A 5,623-nucleotide genomic window follows, 5' to 3' on the forward strand; every position below is an offset into this window, starting at 1 on the left:
TGATGCAAGTGTTTTTTTCCCTGTAGGTTTTTTTAATTAAAAAAACATAAATTTTTCATAATGTTTAGTGAAATTATTTGGTAGTCTGCACTGGTCTAAAGTTAACAGACAGTCTTTAAAAAGTGCAGTGCACATGTTTACATATGTTTATTACAGTGACTGTGAATGACCTAAAGTAGTGTGGTAAAGCAACAGATTTGTTTTTATATTTCTGCAATCTACTTTAGTTTGTGTGATTTGTTACTGACTTTCATATTAATGTTTACACCAGGCTTATTTGTCAGTGCTTTATGTTGTCATAATTATTACATGCTTACAAGGTTGGAAGTTCAACAAATCAGTCAATATAGTGTGATTGTAGTAAAAAATAAAAATGTCATTCATATCAATTCATGCATCACCTAATTTCATCGTAACATATAGGCCTGGCCTACAGAAAAGAACATTTATGTTTAATCTATCTAATAGTGTGTTGGTCATACTATACAATGATTTATAGCTTGTCTTTGTTGAGTAAAAAAGAACATAAAGAGTTTAAAAAAAATAATAATTGCATGTTAAATCGCAATCGCAATATTGGTAAAAAAAAAAAAATCGCAATTAGATTATTTTCCAAAATCGTTCAGCCCTAATGTGACTCATTAGTGTTACAAGGTCTCAGGTGTGAATGGCGAGCAGGTGTGTTAAATTTCAATTTCCGCAGATATGTCGCGAGCTTAGATCGGCCAATCAGTGGCTGAGATATTGCAGTGTGAACGAGAGGAGACGTGTGCAAAACAAAGCCAAGGTGACGTGCGCAAAACACAACCAAGACGCACCATACAGCAGCGCGTACGGACTCGCTTGGAACTCCGAAATGGCTTCTAAAAAGGGAAAAGAGCCTCAAAAGAAGGTTTTTCTCGGTGCAGATGCTGTTTTGGAAGAGTTAGATCGACTCAGTGACACGGATTCGGAGAGCGACGCGAGCTTCGATTCGGTGCGCGAGGCAGCCTTCGTTGAAGGAGAGGATCCTGATCTGGATAAGTACATGTTTATACACTTACCCAATGCTAAGGTTTTTGAAATTTATCATTTGTATCATAACTTATTATCATGATCGCTCTTGCTAGACGATTGCTTTTTGTTCTCCATTGCGCACTGGCTATTTTAGCTGTTTGTGTTTGCCACAACTGAAATAACAGGAAACGAGTATTCAGATGTTTATTATTTACAAATGCAAACATTTGCATAAACTCTGTTTATAGTTCATCTGACGATGAGTGGGTTCCTCCAAAGAGGCCAAGACACACAAGCCCTTCAGCACCCTCAAGCTCACCTGGGCCCAGCACCTCACCCACAACAACTCCCACAACCCCCACTTCTTCTGGGCAGCGCAGAGGCCGAGCTGGATCTTCAGTACGGAGGAGGAGTGCTCAGCAGGCTGCTTCTTCTGATGAAAGTTGGCATGATATATCAGATGCAGACAAGGACCCAGCTGTCATCAACTTCTTTCCAAAGTGTACACCAGGGCCTCAGCTGGTCACAACGGCCACATACTCGCCACTTGAGCTTTTTCAGCTCGTTTTCACATCCTCTGTTATAGGGACAATTATAAAGCATACAAACGAATTTGCTGCAAAAAGGGTCGAGGCTGGTAAGAAATGTATTTGGATACTGCTTGCTGTGAAAGACTTTTTGGTATATTTTGGAATTGTTTTCTATATATTGGATTGGTGAACGCAAAGACTATTGGGGACTACTGGGCAAGGAAGGATATTTATAGTTTTCCATTCCCAGTTTGCAATGTCCAGATCGCGTTTCCAGTCTATTTCTTGGAATCTTCATCTTTCAAACATAAAAGATGATGAAGAGAATGCAAGAAAAAAGGGGAACCCCGGACTATGATAGACCGTATAAAATAAAACCCCTCTATACTGACATTGTTTCCGCTTGCAAGACATATTTTCACCCACGAAAGCAGCTAGTGTCACGAATCCGGTCCGTGGACTTCACCACCAGAGGTCACGCTCTCACCATATTGACACTCACTCCACATAGACTGTCACACATCACTATGGACTACATTTCCCATGCACCATTTCACTAATCACACGCTCACCTGAGACCAATCTCACACACTACATAACACCAACTCAGTTCCTGCTCCGATCGCCGAGTATTGTTCTGCGTTTAGCACTCCCCAAGTGTTAGCTGCTTTACCGAGCCATTCCATGTTTCTGTTTAGTCTCTAGTTTTGTTTAGCGTTTATCTCTCCTCTAGCGATAGCTACATTACGGAGCCATTCCTTTTCCCATTTTAAGTTTTAGTCTTAGTCTAGTCTTTCCGTGTTGCCTGTGTTTATTGGATTATCCCTCTTGTCAAGCCCTCTGGATACTGTTCGCCGATCGTAGACCCACGCTAGCCCAAGAAATATTCTTTGTCTTGCCTGTGCCATACCTGTTTGCTGTTGTTCGACCCTACCTGTGTTTTTTGACCACGTCTCTTGTGAATAAAAGCTTGCACATGGATCCGCACGCCTCTCGTCTCGTCAGCCCCGTAACAGATAGCCGTGGACGAGCGTATGGTTTCTTCAAAAGCCAGGATTGGACTGAAACAGTATACGAAGGACAAGCCAACCAAATGGGGTTACAAATGGTTTGTCCTTGCCATTCCATATTTCTGTTCGGTCTCTAGTTTTGTTTAGCGTTTATCTCTCCTCTAGCGATAGCTACATTACGGAGCCATTCCTTTTCCCATTTTAAGTTTTAGTCTTAGTCTAGTCTTTCCGTGTTGCCTGTGTTTATTGGATTATCCCTCTTGTCAAGCCCTCTGGATACTGTTCGCCGATCGTAGACCCACGCTAGCCCAAGAAATATTCTTTGTCTTGCCTGTGCCATACCCGTTTGCTGTTGTTCAACCCTGCTGTTTTTTGACCACGTCTCTTGTGAATAAAAGCTTGCACATGGATCCGCACGCCTCTCGTCTCGTCAGCCCCGTAACAGATAGCCGTGGACGAGCGTATGGTTTCTTCAAAAGCCAGGATTGGACTGAAACAGTATACGAAGGACAAGCCAACCAAATGGGGTTACAAATGGTTTGTCCTTGCAGATTCAATTTGCGGATATACTTGGAACTTTTATGCTTACGAAAGAAAGTCCTCTACAGAAACAGGGAAAGGCTTGAGCTATGAATCTGTAATGTGACTTTTGGATTTGAGTCTTCTTGGACAGGGCTATCACATTTTTATGGATAACTTTTATACCAGCCTGACCCTCTTCTCTGATTTGCTGCTGAAACACCCAGGCATGTGGCACCATACGCCCAAACAGGCATGGCTTTCCAAAAACTAAAGTCAATGACCTCAGCAGAAAGGCCAAAAGTGGGGAAATTCGTTGGATCAGACATGGGAAGCTCCTTTTTGTAAAATGGATGGACACCAGGGAGGTCACCATGTGTTCCACAATTCACAAATCATACAATGGTGACACTGTGAACCGTCGGGTAAAGACTGCAGAGGGTGGTTGGAGAAGGGACCAGGTTCCTGTTCCAGTAGCAGTTATGGAGTACAACAAGTACATGGGCGGTGCTGACCTCTCGGTTGCACTCATTGGTTATTACAATGTGCTCCACAAAACCAAGAAATGGTATAAAACATTCTTCTTTCATTTCATTGACATTGCCGTTATGAACAGCTATATTCTTCACAGCAAGCTGTCAAACCTCCAGAACAAGACCCCTCTGACCCAAAAAATCTTCAGAGAACAACTACTTTCAGAACTCATCAGTGGAACCACAGAGCAAACCACATCAGCTGCATCCTCGTCACATGCACCAGCCCAAATGTGCCTGCCTGAGTATTTTGGCAGTGATGCCACAGCTGCCAGGAGAATCTGTGTTTTGTGCCAAACTGAAGATAAGAAAGTGAAGACTCCTGTGTACTGTGCAATGTTGCACTGTGCTTTGTGTCATCCCGGAACTGCTTTCAGCGCTGGCACACCGAGGGACACTCAAGCTAATTGACATGTCTATACTCCAGAAGTCTGGACTACTTTTAAAATTTTTTTGTTGTTGTTTATTTCCTCCTTTTTTATGTAAACACGAAGGTATGTGACCAGAAATATTTTTGTTTGTTTTTCTATAAAATGATATGAAGATTTGAAGACATTTATTCCACTGTATGTGGGTATGGGGAGACTTCAAATTTGGGTAGGCAGAAATTGTATAAAAAAAAGGGCATTATTCCTCCCTGCAATTGGAATAGAATAACTTTTGCATAGATTATGATCGAGACAAATTTGTCAAAATTGTTTGCAGGGAGCTGGAGCTCTCAGGGCCTGAGCTATACACTTTCAAACTTCAGTTTATATTAAAAAAAAAAGCGCCTCTTCTTTGGGGGGGGGGGGTTATTATAACACAGACAACATATAAAATCATTTGTATCACTTTCAACAGTGTTTTCTGTAATTTCAAAGGGTTTCTTGTAGTGCTGGGCGGTATACCGGTTCATACCGAATACCTGTTTATTTTTGTAATGATATGAATTTTTAAAATACCACAATACTTAATGTATGTTGCTTAAACAGAGCGCGTACACACCTCACGCACCGGAAGCCGTGCGCGCCCAAAGACAGTTGGACATAGTGGTGTATTAGAGGTAAAAAATGATATAAATACTGTTCGGTTTCTGGCACAAACCGATCGTTTCGTGTCTTAGGACATCAATGTGTCGTCACGAGCCGCAGGGATTAATTTGGATTTGTCTGTGCATGTTTTTTTTACTCTCATAGATTTTGTTATCATTGCCATGCATTATACGACTGACAGACTGCAACGGTTAAAGTTAAAAATCATCAATATGTGTTCTACTGAAGAAACAAAGTTCCCTACATCTTGGATGCCCCGGGGGTAAGCAGATAAACATCACATTTTCATTTTTGGGTGAACTGTCCCTTTAAGGGTCTGTTTACTCTACGCTCACAAGCTGCAGTTTCACACTAATGAAAGTAGATGGAGGCGAGCTGCTGCTGGCACTAATGGAAAAACAAGACACTTGGAGACATGAGATCAATGAAAACCAACCGGTTTGTTCCTCAGTATCTTCATGTTTGACTCTGAATGCTTCATCAATCTTCACGTCTTCACTCTCCTCTTTAATAAACGCCATCTTTATAATAATGTGTCACGTTCACACATAACGCTGTCAAGCCAGATGCTTAACCACCACAAACCTGTCCTCAGCCGGATCACAGAGGCAGCAGCGTGGCGCAGACTTGTGACGTCACTTCCCAACAGCAAAATAAAAGTCCCGTATGCTGCCTAGAAATTCACGTCCATATAAATTTGCAAGCACATATAAATAAACATATGTCAGAGGTATTTAAACATACACGTTATCCAGTGAAGTGCTAAAAAGAACTATAAGTGAAAGAGTAATACAGACAAAACAGTCATGCCATTGTTAAGAAACCAGAAACCATTTCAATAAATTCTTTCATACGTATGTTTTATTATTATTTAATAATATTCAATAAACTATTGATTATCCGGTGCAGAAAAAAAAGGAGAACAGGTGTTAATTTTATGATGTTTTGATGCATCAAAATATTAAGTATAATAATAAGTTTTTCTTTACATTATAATGCTT

General features: G+C 41.0%; 1 protein-coding gene across 1 annotated transcript in view; it reads right to left on the reverse strand.

Annotated features, from left to right (window-relative positions):
- The window catches only part of LOC107573496 (gastrula zinc finger protein XlCGF57.1-like), a 15,070-nt gene extending 10,003 nt beyond the window's left edge, over window positions 1–5,067 (reverse strand). The window contains exon 1 of the mRNA XM_016259928.1: window positions 5,059–5,067. The gene's annotated coding sequence lies outside the window, so the exon portion shown is untranslated. The remainder of the gene's footprint in view (window positions 1–5,058) is intronic.
- Window positions 5,068–5,623: the final 556 nt, after the last annotated feature.

This window comes from Sinocyclocheilus grahami, unplaced genomic scaffold, assembly GCF_001515645.1.
Source record: "Sinocyclocheilus grahami isolate Dianchi unplaced genomic scaffold, SAMN03320097.WGS_v1.1 scaffold1961.1, whole genome shotgun sequence".
Classification (NCBI taxonomy): domain Eukaryota; kingdom Metazoa; phylum Chordata; class Actinopteri; order Cypriniformes; family Cyprinidae; genus Sinocyclocheilus; species Sinocyclocheilus grahami.